This window comes from Hyperolius riggenbachi, chromosome 1 (genome assembly GCF_040937935.1).
Source record: "Hyperolius riggenbachi isolate aHypRig1 chromosome 1, aHypRig1.pri, whole genome shotgun sequence".
Lineage (NCBI taxonomy): Eukaryota > Metazoa > Chordata > Amphibia > Anura > Hyperoliidae > Hyperolius > Hyperolius riggenbachi.
In genome coordinates, this window is record NC_090646.1 from 253,954,158 (window position 1) to 253,976,849 (window position 22,692).

Genomic DNA, 22,692 nt, shown 5'->3' on the forward strand with positions numbered 1-22,692 from the left:
GTCGTGTTTCACTTTATGCATCCAAGCAATTTTCACCTCCCATTCATTCGCCTATAACTCTATCACTACTTATCACAATGAACTGATCTATATCTTGTTTTTTCCGCCACCAATTAGGCTTTCTTTAGGTGGTACATTTTGCTAAGAGCTACTTTACTGTAAATGCATTTTAACAGGAAGAATAAGAAAAAAAACGAAAAAATTCATTATTTATCAGTTTTCGGCCATTATAGTTTTAAAATAATACATGCCTCCATAATTAAGCCCACGTATTGTATTTGCCTAATAGTCCTGGGTATTACCCTGTTTAAATTATGTCCCTATCACAATGTATGGCGACAATATTTTATTTGGAAATAAAAGTGCATTTTTTCCGTTTTGCATCCATCACTATTTACAAGCCTATAATAAAAAAAAAAATAGAAATATTTCATCTTTACATGGATATTTAAAAAGTTTATGCCCTCAGGTAAATTTGTACTTTTTTTTTATTATTGCGGCCTATTGGTGGTAAATTATGCGTCCAAAAGGCCAAAGTAGTTAAAGGACCTCTGTCGCGAACATCTTACAATTTTAAATACATGTAAACATATACAAATAAGTAGTATGTTTCTTCCAGAGTAAAATAAGCCATAAATTCATCCAGATAGGCTGTGCTGCTGTCAGTGTGCGGTGCGCATGGTCACGCGCGCTCCCGGTGCCCACCGTTAGCCCCCCGATCAATGAATGGGAATATAATTCCCATTCATTGATCTAAGTCCCCCGCTGCAAAACCGGTGGTCTCTTATCAGAGACCGCTGTATTTCTGAAAAAAAAAAAGTTCCCCATCCTCTTTCTAGTTCATGGAAGCGTGATCGTACGCTTCCAGGACTTTTTTTGACTGTAGCCATCTTGTGGCCAAATAGTAAACTACACACACATGTATTTTTTTTTTTATAAATAAATACATTGTATTACATTTAAAAATTTGCTGTTTACTTCCCACACCAAAAATTACCCAAATAACATTTTTAATAAAAAAAAAAAATTACAATTAAAAAAACAACAACAACATAAATAGTTACCTAAGGGTCTGAACTTTTTAAATATGCATGTCGAGAGTACGTTAATATAATTTTTTTAATTATAGGCTTGTAAATAGTGATGGACGCAAATTGAAAAAATGCACCTTTATTTCCAAATAAAATGTTGGCGCCATAAATTGTGATAGGGACATAATTTAAACGGTGTAATAACCGGGACAAATTGGCAAATAAAATACATGGGTTTTAATTACGATAGCATGTATTAATGTAAAACTATAATGGCCAAAAACTGAGAAATAATGATTTTTTTCCATTTCTTTCTTAATCTTCATGTTAAAATGCATTTACGGTAAAGTAGCTCTTAGCAAAATGTACCCTCCAAAGAAAGCCTAAATGGTGGTGGAAAAAACAAGATGTAGATCATTTCATTGTGATAAGTAGTGATAAAGTTATTGGGAGGTGAAAGTTGCTCAGATGCAAAAAATGAACAACCCTGTGGGCTTAAGTGGTTAAAGGAATACTATCGATTCACATCTTTTTTTCAATTGACACAGGAAATGTTTGGGAAGTGCTGCTAAGTACTGGTGTATACATTTTAGTAGCAACTTCTTTGTTTACTGTTATCAAAATACATTCAAACTTTACTGATGCCAAAACTGAAGGCTGATTGAGCCATGAGGAGAGGGGAAATTCCCCTCACACTTGATCAGTTAACTCTATTTGTAGCTCTGTGTGTGACAGAGAAGAGAGCTCCCAACAGCTGTAGCTCCTGTGTCCTGTGTTTCTGACTGACCTGTCTGAAGAGAGCAGAGGAAATGTAACTAATTGTCACAACTTTTTCATACTGTTTTTGCTTTCAGAGTTTGATATGTTTGATATTTGCTTTCTGTAGTCTGATATGCAACTCTGGCTGTGCATTGAAGTAGACACCCCTTCTGCAATTGATTTGTCCCAATATAGCTAAATCCTACCCTCAATAAATTACAGCTTTTGCCTCTGACATTTAACATGAAAAGTAGGAAAATGTTTACACAGCTACTTAGACATTATTTGCACACTGTCATTTTAGAACACTTGGGTATCGATAGTATTCCTTTAAAGAGAATCTGTAGTGAAAATAATGAAATGAATAAAATTAGTTATTTTTTACAATATTCGTTCATAAATTATTTAGTCTTTCCTCACCCTTCCATCCATTCCTGTCAGGTGCAATGCTGCAACAAAATGTTTCTGTTCCCAAGCCAGTATAAATAATACCTGGTTTACTGGGAGGGCGTGGTTATGTATATAGTGTTTCTGATGCTAAAACCAGAATAATTGACAAAGAAGAGTTTTATCTTGAATAATTTACTACATTCTATTTGTCACTACTTGTCCTCTTAAGTTTTCTTTCATATGGGTGGCCAAACTGTATCCTATCCAGCCTCCCATCTGCCCTCAAGCGGCTAAAAGTTAATGCAGCTGAATAACAGTGTTTGGAGCCCAACATTTTACATGTGGTGTAGTTACCCAGAAGCATCATGTCTCGTCTGAGTGCAGCTACTCAATGGCCTGCTTCTCCACTGCCTGTGCCAAATGCTATCAAGGGCATGGCTGGTGTCCGGCAGCAGCTAACAAGTGGTGAATTTATGAAGCGCCTTTCAACAGATGCCACACCTTACGTCACACCCACTTTATGCTGGTACATTTCAGTGAGATCACTGGGAGGGAGAAGGCGCCCCCACAAAATAACAATGGATGTTAAAGGGGCACCATGGCGAAAAATTTTAAAATTAAAAATATGTGCAAACATAGACAAATAAGAAGTATGTTTTTCCAGAGTTATATGAGCCGTAAATTACTTTTCTCCTATGTTGCTGTCACTTACAGTAGGTAGTAGAAATCTGACAGAAGTCATTTCAGTCATGTCAGTTTTGGACTAGTCCATCTCTTCATAGGGGATTCTCAGCAAGGCGTTTATTCTTTAGAAAGATATTCCCTAAAAAGGATTTAAACAATGATGCTGGCCAGCCTCCTTGCTCACTACACAGTTTTTTGGCAGTTGGACAGAGCAATTGCCATTCACTAAGTGCTTTTGAAAATAAATAAATCCCTGAGAATCCCACATGAAGAGATGGACTAGTCCAAAACCTGTCGCTCCTGTCAGATTTCTACTACCTACTGTAAGTGACAGCAACATAGGAGAAAAGTAATTTATGGCTTATTTTACTCTGGAAAAAAACGTACTTCTTATTTGTATGTTTGCACATTTTTTTTTTTTACAATTTTTCGCCATGGTGCCCCTTTAATAAATGTAAAATAGCTTACTCTAAGAACAAGGGACAACACCAATATTAGAAAGAAATTTGAATAATCAGACACAAAAACGATAACGCGTTTCACAGAGCACAGTCCGCTTACTCAGATCAAATAAAGCAGTGTCTTGGTAGCCAAGGTGCAGAGCTTGGAGCGCTCCAAGCGCTGTACATTGGCTACCCAGACACTGCTTTATTTGATCTGAGAAAGCGGACAGCACTCTGCAAAAAGCGTTATCAGTTTTGTGTCTGATTATTAACATTTTCTAATATTAGCGTTGTCTCGTCTTCTTTGTGGTAAGCCATTTTACATTTATTACATCCATGGTTATATTTTGGGGCACCTTCTCCCTTCCAGTGATATTGTTTACAGCCCCCTAGCTATTAGAGGTTGCTGTCAATTGTTTTGTGTAGCCAAACAATCAGGAGTGCAAACCATATATTTGAAGACATTTAAAGACAAAGAACCTGAGTAGGGACAGGATTTCCCCACTTGCTTTTATACTGTGCTTGCTGGTCTTGCAACTCACCTTTGTGAGTACTCTATCACTTTGTATTTATCCAGAAGTTGACATTAATATACTACACCATAAGGGGGTCCTAGTCTCTCTCTGTGTTTTGGGACTACTCTGGACTACACATTCCCACACCTTTTAATGGGATTCAAATAATTCCAAGTTGAAGCAAATTTGTGTTATTTTATGCTAAGTAGCTTGAAAATGGACCAAATGCCACAGCAGCAGCATTTGACTGGTTCATTTTCAAGCTGCCTAAATGGTGAGGTGAATGTTTAGTCCTAAGGGGTGTATTCTTTCCTGAAAAGAGTATTGCTATTACATCCCGAAGGAGATATAATGCAATTACTTGCACTGTAGACAGTATAATAATAGCATAGTGAGAAGGACATCAGAATTATTAGATGCATGTGCAGCATTATTAGAATTAATTGCTTCTGGGAAGAGGCAGGCCCTTACCAGGAAACAGGTGCTTACAATTATAGTGAATGACAACCTACGTTTTATTAATTATTAAATAATGCTTGTTTAGTTTAGCATGTCTAGTGCTAAAGTGACACAGCTTGGATGTGGCGGGTACTAGGGGTATTTAGTGTCAATAGATCCTTTGGTGTGAGCTTAGCCCTGATGGCAGCCGACAAACCGAGTTCCAATCTATGATTTCATCATCAGTATGAAAAGCATCTAAACCAAAACAACTAGAATAATGATCAAATCAATGAGCTAAAAGCAAACTTCATAAGATAAACTGTTTACAAATCGCAGGATGTAGAGAAACCAAATAACCCACTTCATGCAAATAAAGTAAATTAAAGGAATAGAAGGAAGTTAGTGTAATGCTTTCTTTGTGTTGAAAAATCTTTTGTTAATTGTGACATAGGAACAGTTTGTGATTTCTGTGATAATGGCACTATATTTGCAATAACGCAACCCTTAGCACTTGATTCACAAAACAGTGCTAACGGTCGTGCTATGCGTTTAGCACGCAATGTAATGCGTGTGAAGGTTACGCGCATAAAGATTTACATGCGCGCTCTAACAAAGGTTGTTCAGGTTAATGCGCGCACTTTTCCGCGATAGCGCACGCACGTAAATCTTTACACGAGCAAACCTTCACGCGCATTACATTGCGCGCTAAACGCATAGCACGGTCGAGCTATGCGTTAGCACTGTTTTGTGAATCAAGCCCATAGTATGCTCTGTGGTCCCATTATTTCCTTCACTACTGCTCCGTATCAGGGTCAAGTATGTATCCCAAACCATTTCCATATTGTATTGCTCATTGCTTTGCAAGTGGGTGTTTCATATTAATGCAGATGAATGAAATAAGGATACAGTGACGTCAGTCTACTTAGTACACATACATAAAGGGTCCATACAACAGGGGGCTCACCCCTCCTACCTTACAGCTGTTTAATGGTGAATAACAACATCTTCAGAGGCATAGATAACAAAACGAGGGGAGCAGGGAGGCCAGAGTTGTTGCATCTTCCGACTCATCCTCACCCCCACCCACACTCCGCCCAATGGAATGTACCCATATGTCCATACGGACTATCCCCACCCATTCAGTAGCAATGTTACTAAATGTACTGTAGTTACACAGGCTCCACCATGGACAGGAAAAACCAATAGCACTCTGGGCAATCGGGGCCTCCCATCCATACACAAGGGTGTGGGGAATCCTTTCACCATTGCCCAATACTACATGTTATTGGCCCTTTATACACATGGAGTAAGTAGGCCAAATGTACTGCATCCAGGGCAGTTTCTAGGCTAAATTGCACCCAGGGCAAGGGTGTAAAAATTGCGCCCCCTCCCCCCCACCCCGTGGACTCGCTGACCATTACTCTTTAGGGACAGTCACACAGCCACAGGTCAGATCTGCCTACTTACTAGTGACCAGCCGCTCATCCAGGAGGGAGCAGGGACCAGGAGAACACACAGGCGAAGAGAGCCTGGAGAGCCGACTCCTCCATGGACTGCTCCATGCGTCACCAGCTCCCTAGCGGTTATGTCCTTTTGCCTGCCCCCCCCCCCTTTTTCTACTTGTTGGTCTGCGCCCAGGGCAGTCGCCCTGCCCGCACTGCCCAAGAAACGGCCCTGACTGCATCCTAAACCCACTTTCACTTGTCTACACTGATGCTGCTGCTTTAGTGGATGCATGGATTTCTTATATGACACAATGATGATCAGGGCTGTCAGAAGGTTGTCAGCCTAGAAATAGCCCATACATAAAGGACCACAATCAAGAAAAAATGTAAATGTGCATACATACACATGAAATAAACATGTCTCAAAATAAAATGAACTATAAATTACCGTACTTTTTTCCTTTATCACTGTCAATTACTAGTTTATCTCATGGTGAATTCTTAGACAGCTGCCAGAATAGTATATACCTAAGGGACAGGCCTACCAGCATCTTTGTATAGGTCCTTTCCAGGGAATACTTTTGTAAAGAATAAGAGAAATACACATAATTCCTTGATGAGTAGAAGGACTAGTCCAAAACCTTTCAGATCTGTCAGATTTTTACAACGTACAATACATGAAAATGACACAGCAAACAAAGTAATTTATAGTGCATTTTGTTCTGGGACAAATGTACATTTTGTATATACAGTATGCATACGCATGTACAGTAGTGTAATTTACCCAGCACAGGCAGACATTGCCTGATGCCAGATTTGTGTTCTTCAGGGCCACTGCTAGCTACAAGTGAAGCAAGCAGCAGCCTAGGGCCTCACTTTCTGTAGGGCATCAGGCTGGGCTGCCCTGTGCTCCGTAGCCTCCCTTCTGCCTTGCCAGTTAGCTCAGACTGCTGGATGCCTGAGTTCCGGTTAACAGAGACTTTACTGTACTTTAAATCAGGGGTCCCCAACCACCGGGCCCCACCCACTGCCGGTCTGTGAGCCGCTCCTGTAACCTTATAAGCTGGTGGCAGCTTCCTGTTTTATATTCCCTGGTGGCCCCTCTCCTCCATGCACCATCTTCTATAATAGGAGGAAGGAAGCGGGACAGCGGCTTCCTGTGGCCGTTACCATGGGAATCACTGTCCTCGCTTCCTTCCTCTTTACAGCAGCTGCGGGACGCGCTGTTGTTGTAGAAGATGGTGCATGGAGGAGAGGGGCCACCAGGAAATATAAAAGAGGAAGCGACCGGCAGCTCATAAGGTAATAGGAGGGGCGGCTGCGGGAGGAGGGGCACTCTGGGCACCTATCCTAACTATACTAGGGTAACTATACAAGCTTTACTGGGGTAACTATACTAGCTATACGGGGTAACTATTCTAGCTTTACTGGGGTAACTATACTAGCTATACTGGGTAACTATACTAGCTATACTGGGGTAACTATACTAGTTATGCAGGGGTAACTATTCTAGCTATACTGGGGTAACTATACTAGCTATACTGGGGTAACTGTACTAGCTATAATGGGTAACTAGCTATACTGGGGTAGCTATACTATTTATGCAGGGGTAACTATTCTAGCTATACTGGGGTAACTATACTAGCTATATTGGGGTAACTATACTAGCTATACAGGAGTAACTATACTAGCTATACTTGGGTAACTATACTACCTATACTTGGGTAACTATACTACCTAACTAACTATACAGGGGCAACTATACTCCTTATACAGGGGCAACTGTATTAGCTACCTATACTGGGGGCAACTATACCTAGATACCTAATTACCTATACACTGCAAATCGAGGGGGGTGGTGTGGGGGGTCTCCTGCCTCTCCAAATCGGCGGGGCTACCACTGCTAACTAGTCATTGGAGGACCGGAGGGGACGACCTGGTGTGAACAAGCTCCAAGATGTAGGTAGGGCAGGTTTTGTGCACAGATTTTTACGCCAGGAATAGAATCTTGAAACTTATCCTGAATTGGATAGGGAGCAAGTGCAGGAATTTACAGAGGGGATATGTGGAGCAGTGCGAAGAATGGATGAGTATTGCAGCCACATTCATAATTGATTGAAGGGGGGAAATGCATTTCAATGGGAGGCCAGACAGGAGGGAGTTACAGTAATCAAGGCGGGAGATGATGAGGGCATGGATGAGCAGCTTGGTCATGTCCAAGGTTAAGAAGGCGTGGATCTTGGAGATATTATGAAGGTGGAAATTGCAGGCTCTGGTGACGTTTTGGATGTGGGGGATGCAGGAGAGGTCAGAGTCCAGCGTGGTGCCCAGACAGTGGGCCTGGGAGCTGAGAGGTGGGGCGAATGGTTGTGTTGTTGATTGTGAGATGGAAATCTGGAAGGGGTGCAGCAGCGTGGTGTGGAAAGATCAGGAGCTCAGTTTTATAAAGGTTAATCTTCAGGAACCTAGCTGACATCCAGGAGGAAATAGTTTAAAGACACGAGGAGACCTTGTTCATGATAATAGATGAAATATCGGGGGTATGGGGGTAAATCTGATTGTCGTCGGCATAAAGGTGGTATTTGAAGGCCAGGGAGGAGATAAGTTTGCCAATTGAGGAAGTGTATATGGAGAACAGAAGAGGGCCCGAACAGAGCCCTGGGGGACCCCGCCTGAGAAGAGGGCAGGGGTTGAGGAGGAGCCATTGAAGGAAGTTTCGAAGGAGCAATTAGATAGGTAGGAGGAGATCCAGGCCAAGGCAAGGTCATGGATGCCCATGGACTGTCAAGACTGTCGGAGGAGGGGGTGGTCTACAGTATCAAATACCGACCAAAGATCAAGGAGGAGCAGGATGGAAAAACTGCCTTTGGGCCTGTCAAGGGTAAGGTAGTTGACCACCTTGGTGAGGGCTGTTTCAGTTGAGAGTGCAGGTCGGAATCCAGACTGTGGGGGGTCAAGTAGGGTATAGGTGTTGAGGTATTGGATAATGCGTTGGTGGACCAAGGAGTTTAGAGGCAAAGGGAAGGAGGGCGATTGGGTGGTCATTGAGGGTAGGGATGGGTGGAGTGAGGGTTTTTTCAGCAGTGGAATTAGATGTGCTTTAATAGACTGGTCACATTCCCAGCCTACACCTCACTGCAGCTGTCCTTGGCAGGGTTTGGTGCTCCATATCAATTGTTATGTATAGAGAGCTTTAGGGGACCCAATGTAAAACTTGCACTGGGGCCTAGCGCTCCTAAGATACCCCACTGCACTGCAGAGAGGCTAATGCATACCGACAAACATTTGAAACAGGAAAAGGAGACACCTTTTAGTGCAGCAATATTTAAACCAAGGTGACATGTGACATGATGAGATAGACATGTGTATGTATAGTGCCAAGCACACAAATGACTAGGTTGTGTTCTTTTTTCTTTCTTTGCCCGAAAGAGTTAAACATCAGGTATGCAAGTGACAGTTTGTGTCCAGGTCGGGACTGAGTTGGACTGTAGCATACCCCTCACTGATAAAGAATTACAGCCATAAAAAAACTTTCCTGTAAGTAAATGGCTTCTGAGAGCAGGAAAGAGTTAATAGTTCATAGATTTGAGCTTTGGCATACTTCAATGCATGTGTCATTGAGCAGAGACAATGGAACAGTAACAACTTAAAAACTAGATTCAAATATAAAATAAAATCGGGGGATATCTTAAAAAGTAATTTTTAGAAGAAGGAGGTTAGATGCAATGGTTTATCTCATCAGTTGATTTTCACCTTGGATGCCCTTTAAGAAAAGAGCACCCCTTCCCTCAATGTTTTCACACCTTCACATTTACCTACAGTGTTTATTGCACACCTACACCACACCACACTACACCTACAGTGTTTACAAAGGAATAGTGAATGATGTTGATTCGTCATGTAGAGGTTGTTTGTGAAGCATAAACTAAAAAATATACTGTAGAAAACACTTGCTGGAGGAAGACCTGAAGAGCAGAGAGGGACAGAGGGACTTGGTTAAAAATTAGGGACAGTCGCTTCTAAAGAAAAAATTCTGAAGCATTTTTCGTCTCTTCTCAAATGTCATCTATTTAAAATTCTTTGAAATATATAAAATGTATTCAGTTCCAAAACGTTTGTAGACTCAATATGAATCATACTTTCTTCACCCTTGCCTATCCATTAGTGTTTTATGAAGGCTTGAAGAAGAGTCTTTGGCAAATGTCAGTTTTCCCCAGTGTGACTGTGTACCTGTTTTATGGCAGTGATACACTCTGGTGTAAACTCCTTTGAAGTTGCAATAAATTCTGTGTTTTTATTATTTACAAACAAAGCCATCAAAGCTTCAGACGCAAGGTAATTGCTCGTAATTATTCTAAAATTTTCAATATATAAATATGTGTTCCAGTCATTTCTGCTACTGTACCTGTAAGTTGGGTTACTGAACTGTTTTTTATTACTGTGTTTGCAAGTCAAAAGTTACTCTCCAAATGATATTATAAGAAGAATTAAAATAGAATACATAGAGAGAATTAGAATGAAAAAAACTAGACAATTTTAAATACCACACATATAAGATTTATATTTGTCCATGTGTAAAATGTGCTATAAATGACTTTTTATCCTATGTAGATGTCAAAGTAAGTGTTATTAATCTGATGGCTCTGTCCCACACTGACAGGTTTTGTACTAGTCTATCTCCTCACGTTGCAGCAAGGCTGTTATCAAATCCTCCCAGCCATTGCCACCCATTTTTGGTCACTTTCCTGGCTACCCATAAAATTGAGAATCCTTTTAAAAACTGCCCTACTACTGTTTAATTCTCTAAACAATGTAGCCCTGGATACCTGAAGGATTTGTTGGAACTGCATCACATCTCTCAATCTTAGATCAAAAGGATCTAATAGCTTGGTCACTCCCAGAGTCCCCCTTAAATCCTTTGGTACCAGAGCCTTCTGTCATAGTGCCCCCTACATTTTGGAATTCCATACTTAGTCAAGACAGCTCCAACCTTGGAGGCATCTATATGCAAACTGACAAGCCACCTGTTTAGTCCAGCATTTATAAACAAATAATTTGTTCCTCTGTAACACATTCTAAAACGCAATATGTACTGTGCATTGAGTCCTATGGGAGAAAAGCACTTTACAAATGTTGTTGTTTTTGTAGGATTGGTAGCCAGAAACATTCATTCAGAAATCGGAATTATTATCAGATACACAGTAGTTAAATTATTATTAGGATAGAAGCAGCAGTGACCCCTCCACCTCTGACACTTTTGATGGTTTTCCCTCCCACCTTGCAAGTTACCTCCCAATGTTAGGAAGCATGGGGCTAGTATATATTAAAAAATGGAGTACCATGCTCATTGTTAGTTCATCACAATCATCATTCTATTCTGAACTGGGCATTATCACAGTTGTTTGAGACGATCAAAGCCTGAACTCTGAAAGTCTGTGCCACAAGCAAGAAGTGTTAAATATGTGGTGTGTTCTGGAGGTGTAGCTTATAAAGGTACACAACACAAAAACAACCAGGAACACCAATATAGTGTAGTATTCCAAAACAACAGAGCAATACATATATGAGAGAGAGTCATATTGCCAATAAAACAACCATGGTATAAGGCAGTGGTGCCCAACCTTTTTTTGCCCGAGGGCCGAACTTTAAATCAAGAAAAATCTCGAGGGCCGGAACACATGCATACAAATTTTCAATGTAAAACTTTAAACGTTTTTCTAGTAACAGTTAACATGGTGTTGGAAATGGAAAGAAAACGACAATATAAGAATTGTTGTACTCACCATTTGATGCACATTTTCTTAATGAGAAGTTTGCGGCTGATTTTCAGAAACCAATTTCTGGATATTTGGCTGCAAATTTGTAACATTTATTCTTAATACAGAATGAAGATGATCATCTGTGATGCGAGAACGTGAGCCAGTTTCTGTGTCGGGCTGCCCGCTCTGTGTGGGGCTGAGGGGGCTGCCCGCTCTGTGTGGGGCTGAGGGGGCTGCCCGCTCTGTGTGGGGCTGAGGGGGCTGCCCGCTCTGTGTGGGGCTGAGGGGGCTGCCCGCTCTGTGTGGGGCTGAGGGGGCTGCCCGCTCTGTGTGGGGCTGTCTGCTCTCTGGGGGGCTGTCTGCTCTGTGGGGGGCTGAGGGGGCTGTCTGCTCTGTGGGGGGCTGTCTGCTCTGTGTGGGGCTGAGGGGGCTGTCTGCTCTGTGGGGGGCTGTCTGCTCTGTGGGGGGCTGAGGGGCCTGTCTGCTCTGTGTGGGCCTGTCTGCTCTGTGTGGGGCTGTCTGCTCTGTGTGGGGCTGTCTGCTCTGTGTGGGGCTGTCTGCTCTGTGTGGGGCTGTCTGCTCTGTGTGGGGCTGTCTGCTCTGTGTGGGGCTGTCTGCTCTGTGTGGGGCTGTCTGCTCTGTGTGGGGCTGAGGGGGCTGTCTGCTCTGTGTGGGGCTGTCTGCTCTGTGTGGGGCTGAGGGGGCTGTCTGCTCTGTGTGGGGCTGTCTGCTCTGTGTGGGGCTGAGGGGGCTGTCTGCTCTGTGTGGGGCTGTCTGCTCTGTGTGGGGCTGAGGGGGCTGTCTGCTCTGTGTGGGGCTGAGGGGGCTGTCTGCTCTGTGTGGGGCTGCCCGCTCTGTGTGGGGCTGAGGAGGCTGCCCGCTCTGTGTGGGGCTGCCCTGTCTGTGTGGGGCTTAGGGGGCTGCCCACTCTGTGTGGTGCTGCCCGCTCTGTGTGGGGCTGCCCTGTCTGTGTGGGGCTGAGGGGGCTGCCCGCTCTGTGTGGGGCTGCCCTGTCTGTGTGGGGCTGAGGAGGCTGCCCGAGGAGGAGAGGATCGGGTGGTATTGCGTAGTTAAGTATCGGCGTAGTCCCGCGCATACTTGAGAATGTGCTGGTATTTCTAACTATCCCAGCGCTACCCGGGGCTGAATACCAGCATGTATGCGTGGGACTACGCCGATACTTTACTACGCAATACCACCCGATCCTCTACCCCTCCGCGGGCAGCCTCCTCAGTCTCCCCCAGCCTCCCCCTCCGCAGGTCACCGCCGCGCGGGCCACAGAAACTGGCCTCGCGGGCCACAAATGGCCTGCGGGCCGTAGGTTGGGCACAGCTGGTATAAGGCATATGGAGAAAGCCTATCCCTACTTGGGATTGGATGTAATTGGTCGCTCTCTTGAAAATGGTTTGCTGAAAATTCTTGGAACCATCAGAAGGCAAGAAAGAAGAAGGAAATTTTTGTCAGCACGTCGGCCACATTTTCGTTAGTTGCTACTTACGATCCACATTAATAGCATGTTGCTATTGGATATATTGGAAGAATTGATTTTTCTGTAGGCTACACTGTAGCTTTGTGTCATCTCCTAAAAGGACATGATCATTGCCGTAAAATCTTATGGACAAGTTTTAACCCCTTTCAAACCATACTAAAACCTAAGCTGGCTATTTCAGGGTGTGAGTTATTATTCCACAAGACATCTTCGTGTCACTGCCCTGAAGGGTGGCTTCAAAACTTCAAATGATCGATTAATAGCAGAAACAAAATTTATAAATCGGTTCAAAGCTGTGGAGAAGGGTTTGAATAAAGACAACAACTTTTTATATTGGTATGAGGCTGATGATATTTGAACTTTCTCAGCCTTTCTAGCTTAACTTGTGAACTAAGAATTTACGATACCTCTGGGACAATCCTAATCCCCGGTCTGTGAGCATGGAGTAATACAAGGATCCTTATCTCAGCTAACAACCTCTAACCCCATTTAGATGGTCTGTTTGAATTAAGGCATCTTAATGACATGTATTTATGCTTGAAAAAAATATGTTTTCCCTTTTGATGTTGCATGTATATAGCTGTCTGTACCACCAGCCTGCAAACTAACAGGATATAAGCCCGACGAAGGCTGCAAGGCCGAAAGCTTGCTTATTTTTATTCATTTTTAGTTAGCCAATAAATGGTATCATCCTGATTTATAACTTCTTCATTTTAAAGAGAGTTATTTCTTAACCATATCTTTTAACCATATCTTTTGTATCAGGGATGTTTAGTAGAATGAGATACAACATTTTGTGCCTCTATACATGCTGTAAATTCCGAGATATCCGGAACCTCCCATCCTGCCAAATGCTGGATTTGGGAAGCTATAATGTAGATACGTTGAGGGAACAGCCAAACCACCATTATCTTTTGCCCTTTGCAATGTTTCCAGTCTGATCCTTGGCTTTTTCTAATTCCAAAATAATCATCTAAAGATCATTTAGAAACAGTTTAAAAATATTTAACATTTATCCATATAGGTGAATTATGAAAAATCCATAAAAGCTCAGGCATAGTGATAATTTTTATTACTTTAACTCAAGTGGCCAGGCAAATAGGTAACTTAGCCCAGGTTTTGGCCTGTCCCCTTGCGTTAATAATGGCAGGACCAATATTAAAGAGGATATATCAGCATTGCTTAATATGTTGGCGCTTTAGAAATATAATAAATAAAACCATAAAAGAAACTGTCTGTAAACCCCACATACCTATAGAGCTTTTACCTTGCAACAATAGAAAGCTTTTCAGAAGATTCGCATGACAGCCTGTGTGAAAAAATGCTTTGTTTATAAGCTTTTGTAACAGTTTGTGTTGGTGGCATCAGGGCTAGAGCTGTACCATGTAAAAATGAAAAGATGAAAAAAAAGCATTTGTATTACAATTTGCTAGTAATTACTGGAAATATATGTAGCAATTAGAATTTGAGTTAACTTTGATAATTGTCCTTTAAGGTCTGAAACCTGGTAAGGGATGCTGGCAACTTTATTTACAAGTGTTTGAAGCTATCTACATACTCTGCAGTGAATTGTACTATAGAGAGGGATGACCATATCATCAAAAGACACCAAAGCTAATTTGCTCTAATTTATCCAAAGCCCAGAGTATTTTTCAAAGTCAGTGATAATTTTTTGCTTTACCAAATTGCTTTACCAAGGGAATGGGATGTATCCCTCAGGAAACATAAGGCATCATTAACTTATAATGCTATTGTCTCTTCAACCATCCACCATACTTGAAGCTTACACATCAAAGTCCCCCTTTATAAGGGCTTCCAGGGGCGTTGCTAGCCCCAAAGAACAGTGGCACGTGCCCCGGATCTATTCTGGGGTGCCCTGAATGTCTACCAGGCAGAGTCAGCTGTGATGCCTTAATGGTGGGCATGCTGGGAGCTGTGGTGCATCAATCGGGGGTATGCTGGGTGCTGTGGCGCCCCTATGTGGGCATACTGGGTGCTGTGGTGCCATGCTGGGCACTGTGAGGGAGCTGTGGTTCTTCTATGGTGGCATGCTGGGAGTTGTGGTGCCTGAATGGGAGGCCCATGGGAGTATGGGAGGGGGTCCACTAGAAGGTCAGGGAATGCTATGGGTTAACTGTCAGATAACCTGGCAGCAGGCCAGCCCGCCTACTAGAATGACAGAGCAGCCAGCACAGAAGCCAGGTAACTGCCTAGTTATGTTTAAGTGACATTGCTTATTTGTGTGATATGCTGCATTTTTTTTATTAATAGAGAGGGGTCTTCAGCCAACATTTTGCTGGACAGGCCTACTTAGACCACTGTTAAGTTCATGTAAATGTGGCTCACCCATGACCACACCCACAGTCTGTAGCATGGCCACACCCTGTTTTGGCTAGAGTGCCCAAGAGTGCCCCGGTTCTCTTAGGATCCTAGCAACACCCCTGAGGGCTGCTAAAGGCTCCAAAGCAATAGAGAATAAATTAAGGGATGGGGAATCCTGCCTGGTTTCTCTCGAAGTCTAACATCTCACCATCAACTCTTAGCCTACCTGAGGGACATACAGCTTGTAGAATTTAATCCATTTTAGAACTGGTGTTCCAACATTTTAGCATAACTGACAAAATAGCATACAAATGCTACTGAGCATGTGCAAAGTCATGCAGGTCATAAATTAACCCCATCAGCAGCACTAAACTTGCAAGCCGAGTTAGCTGCACACGAGTTAGCTGCCTGTGTGCTGATGTGCAATCTCCACTATCCAAGTGGACATAGAGCTAGAATAAAAAGTTGTCCGAGCGAAGCGAGGACCGAGCCCGCAGCCCAGCGAGCGAAGCGAGCGGGCAAGGGGACACGGATTCTACTCAAAAGGGGTATATCACTTTCAATGTATGCTGTTTTGACAATGTATGCCAGTTTGTTGGAACACAGTCCACAACGCTAACTATGCTCACACAATGCTTACAGTGCCTTACATCAACATCACTGCCCACAAGCTTCGAAGAGATCATCACTAAAATGACCACCGCAGTGCTGATTAGTATGTTTAATGACTGTATGTCACTATTGCAGTCTGAAGGTCATCTGCTTCACCAGAAGACGATCATGTATAACTTTCTGACCACCATGCTAAAAACCAGCAGACCTGGTACAGGAAATTTAATTCAAGAGGAGTTTATTAACATCAGGGCCATTTCTTGGGCAGTGCGGCCAGGGCGACCACCCTGGGCGCAGATCAGCAAGTAGAAGAAGGGGGGCTCAGGCAGAAGGACATAACTGCTAGGGAGCAGGTGATGCGCGGTGCAGCCAAATGGAAGAAGAAAGAAGATTACCAGCGTGATCACCTTCTTTGACTCCTCCTGGGCTGCCTGTGTCAGGCGTCAAGTCATCATCACGTCACCACCGCGTGATGACACCTGATGTCCTGTAGCAGTACTGCAGACTGTCAGTACTCGGTGCCCATGGAGGAGTCAGCTTTCCCGGCTCTCTTCGCCTGTGTGTTCTGGTCCCTGCTTCCTCCTTGATAAGTGACTGGTCACTAGTAAGTAAGCAGATCTACTTGTGACCTGTGGCTGTATTACTGTCCCTAAAGAGTAAGGGTTCGCAAGTTCACGGGGGTGGGGGAAAGGGGGCTCAATTTTTACACCCTCGCCCTGGGTGCAATTTAGCCTAGAAACTTCCCTTATTAACATTACAGTAAAAAGTATGTTGAAGGGAGAACAGATACCAGTTTGGCAAAAAGACTCACATACTGTCTTGGAGGAAATTATGGAAATTTAGTAATCTGTGAACTCCTGTACTCCTCAGAGCATCTCCACTGACCAAGTCTTGTGCACCATTTCTACTGTCACAAGGCACAATAATGGGCAAATACACCTCTCGCCAATGAAGTCCAATCAAGAACTTCATTCAGGAGTGCAATCCAATCCTGCCACAGAAGGTGCAAAGTGAAAACAGATCAATGTGAACAGTCGTCGAGGCAACCTCTCTGCATGTATGTCTTCAACACCTGGCCACACAATGATATCTTACCACACTATTGTTCATCAGAAGGAACTCTCCATCTGAAGTAATGGGCAGTGGGCAAGGCAAATCTGTTCAGCCATCGGCAGAATCACCAGCTTCTAAAACCTGTTGTCCAGGGGGTACCATTGGACAATCAAAATGGGAGTCCACCTGGAGAAAAGGAATTTTACTTACTTGAGGCTTCCTCCAGCCCCCTGCAGTCTATCTGCTCCCTCAATGTCCTTTGGGTCTGATCCGCTGTGCTCCTATGCAGTCCCCTATCCAGCTGGGTTGTGGGCCAATGCGCATAAGCAGTTCAGGGCTGTATGCGTCCTCCATCACACTCCCGTGGCGTTCTGCACTATCACACTTACATTCTTAATGAACTGCTGATGTGCAGAATGCTTCTGGCCACAGGAGCACAATCGGGGGGTGCATGGCCAGGACCGTAGTCCGTGACTGACTCAGTATCAGCGCAGGCAATTTCAGTGCAGGTTGAAGTCAAGTCGAGAATCAGCTTACCCTGCTTTTGCACAAGCTACCATCCTGGACTAAATACTATTCCTCCTTTAAGTTGTAGCAATTGGGGCGGGGGGGGGGGGGGGCAGCACATTATTTGGGCACCAGCTATTACTAGTGGCCAAATTACCTTTATGTTTGCTAATTTGTGCAGCACCCAGCTGAAACTCTGGGCACCCAAATCAGACGCACAGCGTTGGGCCAAAGTCAGTTGCCTCGACTTTACAGGACTGAAGACAGCATAACCGAGGGGACGGCAAGAGAGCTTACAGACTGCAAGGGGCTGGAGGACGTACCTTATATACTCACGTATAAGCCTAATTTTTCAGCACAAAAATGTGCTGAAACGTTACTCCCTCAGCTTATATGCGAGTCCGTGGAGCAGAACAGATGGTGGAGCAGGTTTTGTTATTGGCAGAGGAGCTTATAGATCGTGCACTAGGCTATCCTGCTCTTGCCAGCTGGCTCCCTGCTTTGTCCGTGCCCCCAATCCTCTGCAACATGGTGTGCAGAGTGCACTGCTCAAGACTACCTGTGTCCCCTCAGCATTGTCAGCTGTTCAATGATTGGGAATTCTTCCTGTGTGGCCATTGCTGTGTCTCATATCTATGACGCCATCTAGTGGCGCCTTGAGACACAGCTGTATCATCCTTGGGGCACATCTGGCTATGGAGTGGGGGTATGACTTGTACTGAGGGCACACCAGGCTACTGTGGAGGGTGCTATACTGGGGAGGGGGCTTATACACGAGTCAATCACTTTTTCCTGGTTTCTGGGGGGAAAGTGGGTTCTTCAGCTTATATGTGGGTCGGCTTATATGCAGTATATATGGTAAGTAGAAGTCCTTTCCTCCAGTTCATCTCAAGTACACTTTAAGCAGTGGTATCCTCCCCCATAGATATGAGTTGGTACGGTAATGTATGATGCACCAAATAAAATATAATGTATGCGGAGGCAGATATGTATAATTACCTCTCACTGATACAGAGCCTGTAAGAAAGCATGTCTCCCAAAACACAATTTTAAAAACACTTCTCCAGATACAGTGATATCATTTCCTGCAAGGGATTATCACCACATTATTTATTTGTCGTTACAGATAGCCCAGCAAACGTATGCCTAACCCAGAATTCTTAGGCATGTGTAAGGGGCTGAATAGGACCAAAAAGCCTCCTAACTAAAAACGCTATATAAAACAGAATTTTGCCTTCTTGAAGGTATTTGCAATTGTTCCGGTTAAAGAGACACTGAAGCGAAAAAAATATATGATATAATGAATTGGTTGTGTACCATCAATAATTACTAGAAGATTAGCAGCAAAGAAAATATTCTCATATTTTTATTTTCAGGTATATAGTGTTTTTTCTAACATTGCATCATTCTCTAATATGTGCAGATTACACAACACTCAGCATTCAAAATGATTCTTTCAGAGCAGTCTGTGAACTAATGACCTCTCCTCTGCCAGAGAAAAAGTAAATAGTTAACTAACAGTTGAGATAATAAAAGTCAGAAAACAGCCCTCTCCAGGACTTTGAAAGTCGTAGAGCTTAAAGAGTAACTGTCAGGCTACAGAAGCTAATTTAAACCTCTATTCTCCTGTGTTAAACAGTTTAGAAGGAAGCCAAAAAGGCAATACTGCAGTTAAAAATCTCTCTTACATTTGATGTGTGCTTATCAGCAAAGCTGTTAGACCCAAGCTCTTAAGAGGGCGCAAGCCGCATACCATACTGCAAAGCATTCTGGGGCCCTCCCCTCGGCTGCTAATGAGAAGTTACAGGATCAAGTTTCAGCAGCTTGTAACTCAGTCCAGCGCACAGCACTGAAAAAACTCCGGGCAGAGTACACTGCAGGAGTCCGCTATTGTTCCTAGCCACATGGCTAATTAATATTCACTGCACACTAGTGTTATTCAGTACGAGCTTTTCTGTGATCAGGAAGCAGGCAGGACATGACGACACATTTGGCTTCATAGGAGACAGACAAACATGGAACCTGCCATGAGCTGTCAGGAGCATCATTCTCTGCATATACTATATACAAATTCTGTGAAGTAAAAACGTGGACAGTGAAATGCATATGTAATGTAAGTACAGCCAATCTTTAGCTACTGATATATGTGTTTATTTTCTCTGAGACCTTATACCTAAAGCCGCATCTACACGAGTAGATGCGGCCGCGATGCTCCTTATCAATCGAGCCGCTGATGTGGCTCGATTGATAAGATCCGACAGGACGGATCTCCGCACCGCCGATTCCCTGCTCGCTCCCCGCGAGGGGACCATGGCAGGGAATCGTGCGGGAGATAAGCGGTGCCGGCGGGGACGAGCGGGCACAAGCGGGGAATCGAATGCGGCGCACGCGCGGCGAGCGGGGACGCGGCGGGCACGCGGAAGAGGCGATCCGGCGGCTAATTGAGCCGCCGGATCGCTTCAATGTCCCATGGTGTAGATGGGACTTAACAGCTCCTCTTTAATGGCTTTTTTGTATAGAGATAACAACTGGAGTTTCTTAACTCTTCCTGTACTGGAAACAATTAGACTGATGTATCTGATCTTAATGTTTTATTTCTTAGCTGTACTACACATACAAATCATAATATCATAATTTTTTTTTCGCTTCAGTGTCTCTTTAAGTGAGCATTTGAGGTGCCCCACAGTGCATCACTGATGCAAATCATCCCTTTGTTGCTCACTTGTCGTAGTCATGAAAAACACTGAAATATTCAACACAGCTTCCATACAGGTTGGACTTTTGCTGAAAGCTGCCATTGCTAACCTGCTTCTAAAAATATAAATTGCCTGTATATAATGCTGATCTCCTGGCTTCAGCAGTTTCAGTCACACCCCAGTAACAGGTATACAGGTAATGTTGACACTGTGAAATCAAATCATTTGATCTGCAAACTCATTCTGGGTTAGTGTGACTCAGAAAGATTTAAATGCAGATTAAGGATTACCGGTAGAGCACTGCCAGCATTTTTAGGTTTAGGTTAGCAATGGCAGCTTTTATAATCTGTCACTATTGATAAGTAGAAGTGACTAAGTGTAATGGGACAGGTTATGGACAATCTGCATTATTGATCAGTGAGAAGTTTGGGTTTGACTTAATATATTATGGTATAAGTGCCCTGATCTATTAAGATATTTTGGCTGTTGGGATGTGCTTGGCATGGAGCCATTTACCTCCCTTAGATCAGATAGAACCATCTTTCCAAACGTCTCCAAGGAGAAGAGATGGTAAGCAAATATAGGCAAGCCAAATTCCCCCAGCACTGGTTCCAGTCCTTTACCCTACAAATCCACCATAAGAATGTATACAAATGTGCAGAACACAACGATGGGGGGAAGGGCAGGGAGGGGGGGGGGGCTGACATCCAGCAAGGACACACCTGGAGTTGGAGGGCCAGTGACTTCTGGTAATATATCTGCTGATACTGGATCAGCCTCATATTCTCCTGCCTAGCCTCACTGTTTGCATCCATCTTCAGCTGGGGAACAACATGAAAATAATAGAGCAGCCAGAAACACAAGTGCTGTCGCATTGAAGGCACTTGTGTTTCTATGCGATTCTTCCCAATGCGGTTGCAATCTCTGTTCATTATAATGAATTGAAATCACAATACGTTTGCAGGAATTTGTCAGAAGCCATACATTTGAATTCAGCAATGAATCGTAACGCATGGATGGGAACATGAGAATATTGTGTTGCTGATAACATGAATGTGGAGTCAGATACCGAAGAAGTGACAGGCCTTACTAATGCGTATATTTAAAACGGGCGCCTGAGAATTTCTTATTGCCAATAGTAGAATATTGGTAATATTACTGATATTCTACCATCACCTAACTTAATTCTCATACTGACCTTCCCCCACCTACTCCTAACACTACCTTCACCCCTCTACTTCTGACACTAACCTCCCCCACTATTCCTCACCCCCCTACTCCTAACACTAATCTCCCCCACCTACTCCTAACACTACCCTCGCCCCTACTCCTAACAATATCTTCCCCAACCTACTCCTAACACTACCCTCGCCCCTACTTCTCACAATAACTTCCCCAACCTACTCCTAACACTACCCTCACCCCCCACCTACTCCTAACAGTACCCTCTCCCCCCTACTTCTAACAATAACTTCCCCCACCTACTCCTAACACTACCCTCATCCCCCTACTTCTAACACTAACCTCTCCACCTATTCCTAACACTACCCTCACTCCCTACTCCTAACACTAATTTCCCCACCGACTACTAACACTACCCTCACCCCCTACTCCTAATAATAACCCCCCACGTACTCCTAATACCGGGCATACACGGCTTGTTTTTGCGCCGGCGCATCCCCGCTCGTCCGCGCGTGCGTGCGGATCGATTGCCGCTCGTCCCTGCCAGCGCTTCCTTATCACCGCTCGATTCCCTGCCATTGTCCGCCGGCGGGAATCGAGCGGGCGCGGGTCGAGCGGCATGATCGGGCCAGCTGAATATTATCAGCTGGCCGGATCAGCTGGTAGATACACGTTACAGAAACGTACCATGTATCCCCAGCATAACACTCCATCCTCATCTCCCTAATCCTAATAGTAACCCCCACCTACTTTTAACACTACCCTCACCCCCCTACTCCTAACACTAACCTCCCCCACCTACTCCCAACACTACCCTCACCCCCCTACTACTAACACTAACCTCCCCACCTACTCCTAACACTACCCTCCCCTCACCTACTTCTAACACTAATCTCACCCACCTACTCCTAACACCGAAACAGGAAAAAGGGTGCAGGAGCCCTTATGGAAGAAAGGGCGCCTCATAGGTGACAATGTTAAAAGCTGCGATTAGCAGCAGAAAAGGGAAATTTGAGCGCATAACAGCTGCCACTATGAGCCGCCTACCGGTGCTGAAATTGACAGCATATCGCGGATTTTACTTTGTGACAAAGCGTCCGCTATGCATTTCTACAAAGCCCTAGCACCCACGATTGCATCGGGGACCCGCGGATGTGGAAATCTTTAATGATTGCCGCTAATTGGGAGCCTCCGGCCCAAAATTAACTGCTTAGCTACAGTATCACGACTTTACCTTGGGGGATGTTAAGGGTTATGAGAGGGGAGGCTTAGAAATGGAGGGTTAGGGATAGGCACCACCAGAGGGGTTAGGGGAGGGTTCTGTATGTGAGTAGGGTTAGGTTTAGCAATAGTAAAATATCGGT

The 22,692-nt window shown here is 43.9% G+C and overlaps 1 pseudogene; it reads right to left on the reverse strand.

Moving 5' to 3' along the window:
• Positions 1–13,863: 13,863 nt before the first annotated feature.
• LOC137571495 (eukaryotic translation initiation factor 3 subunit I-like) overlaps positions 13,864–22,692 on the reverse strand; it is a 112,707-nt pseudogene continuing 103,878 nt past the window's right edge.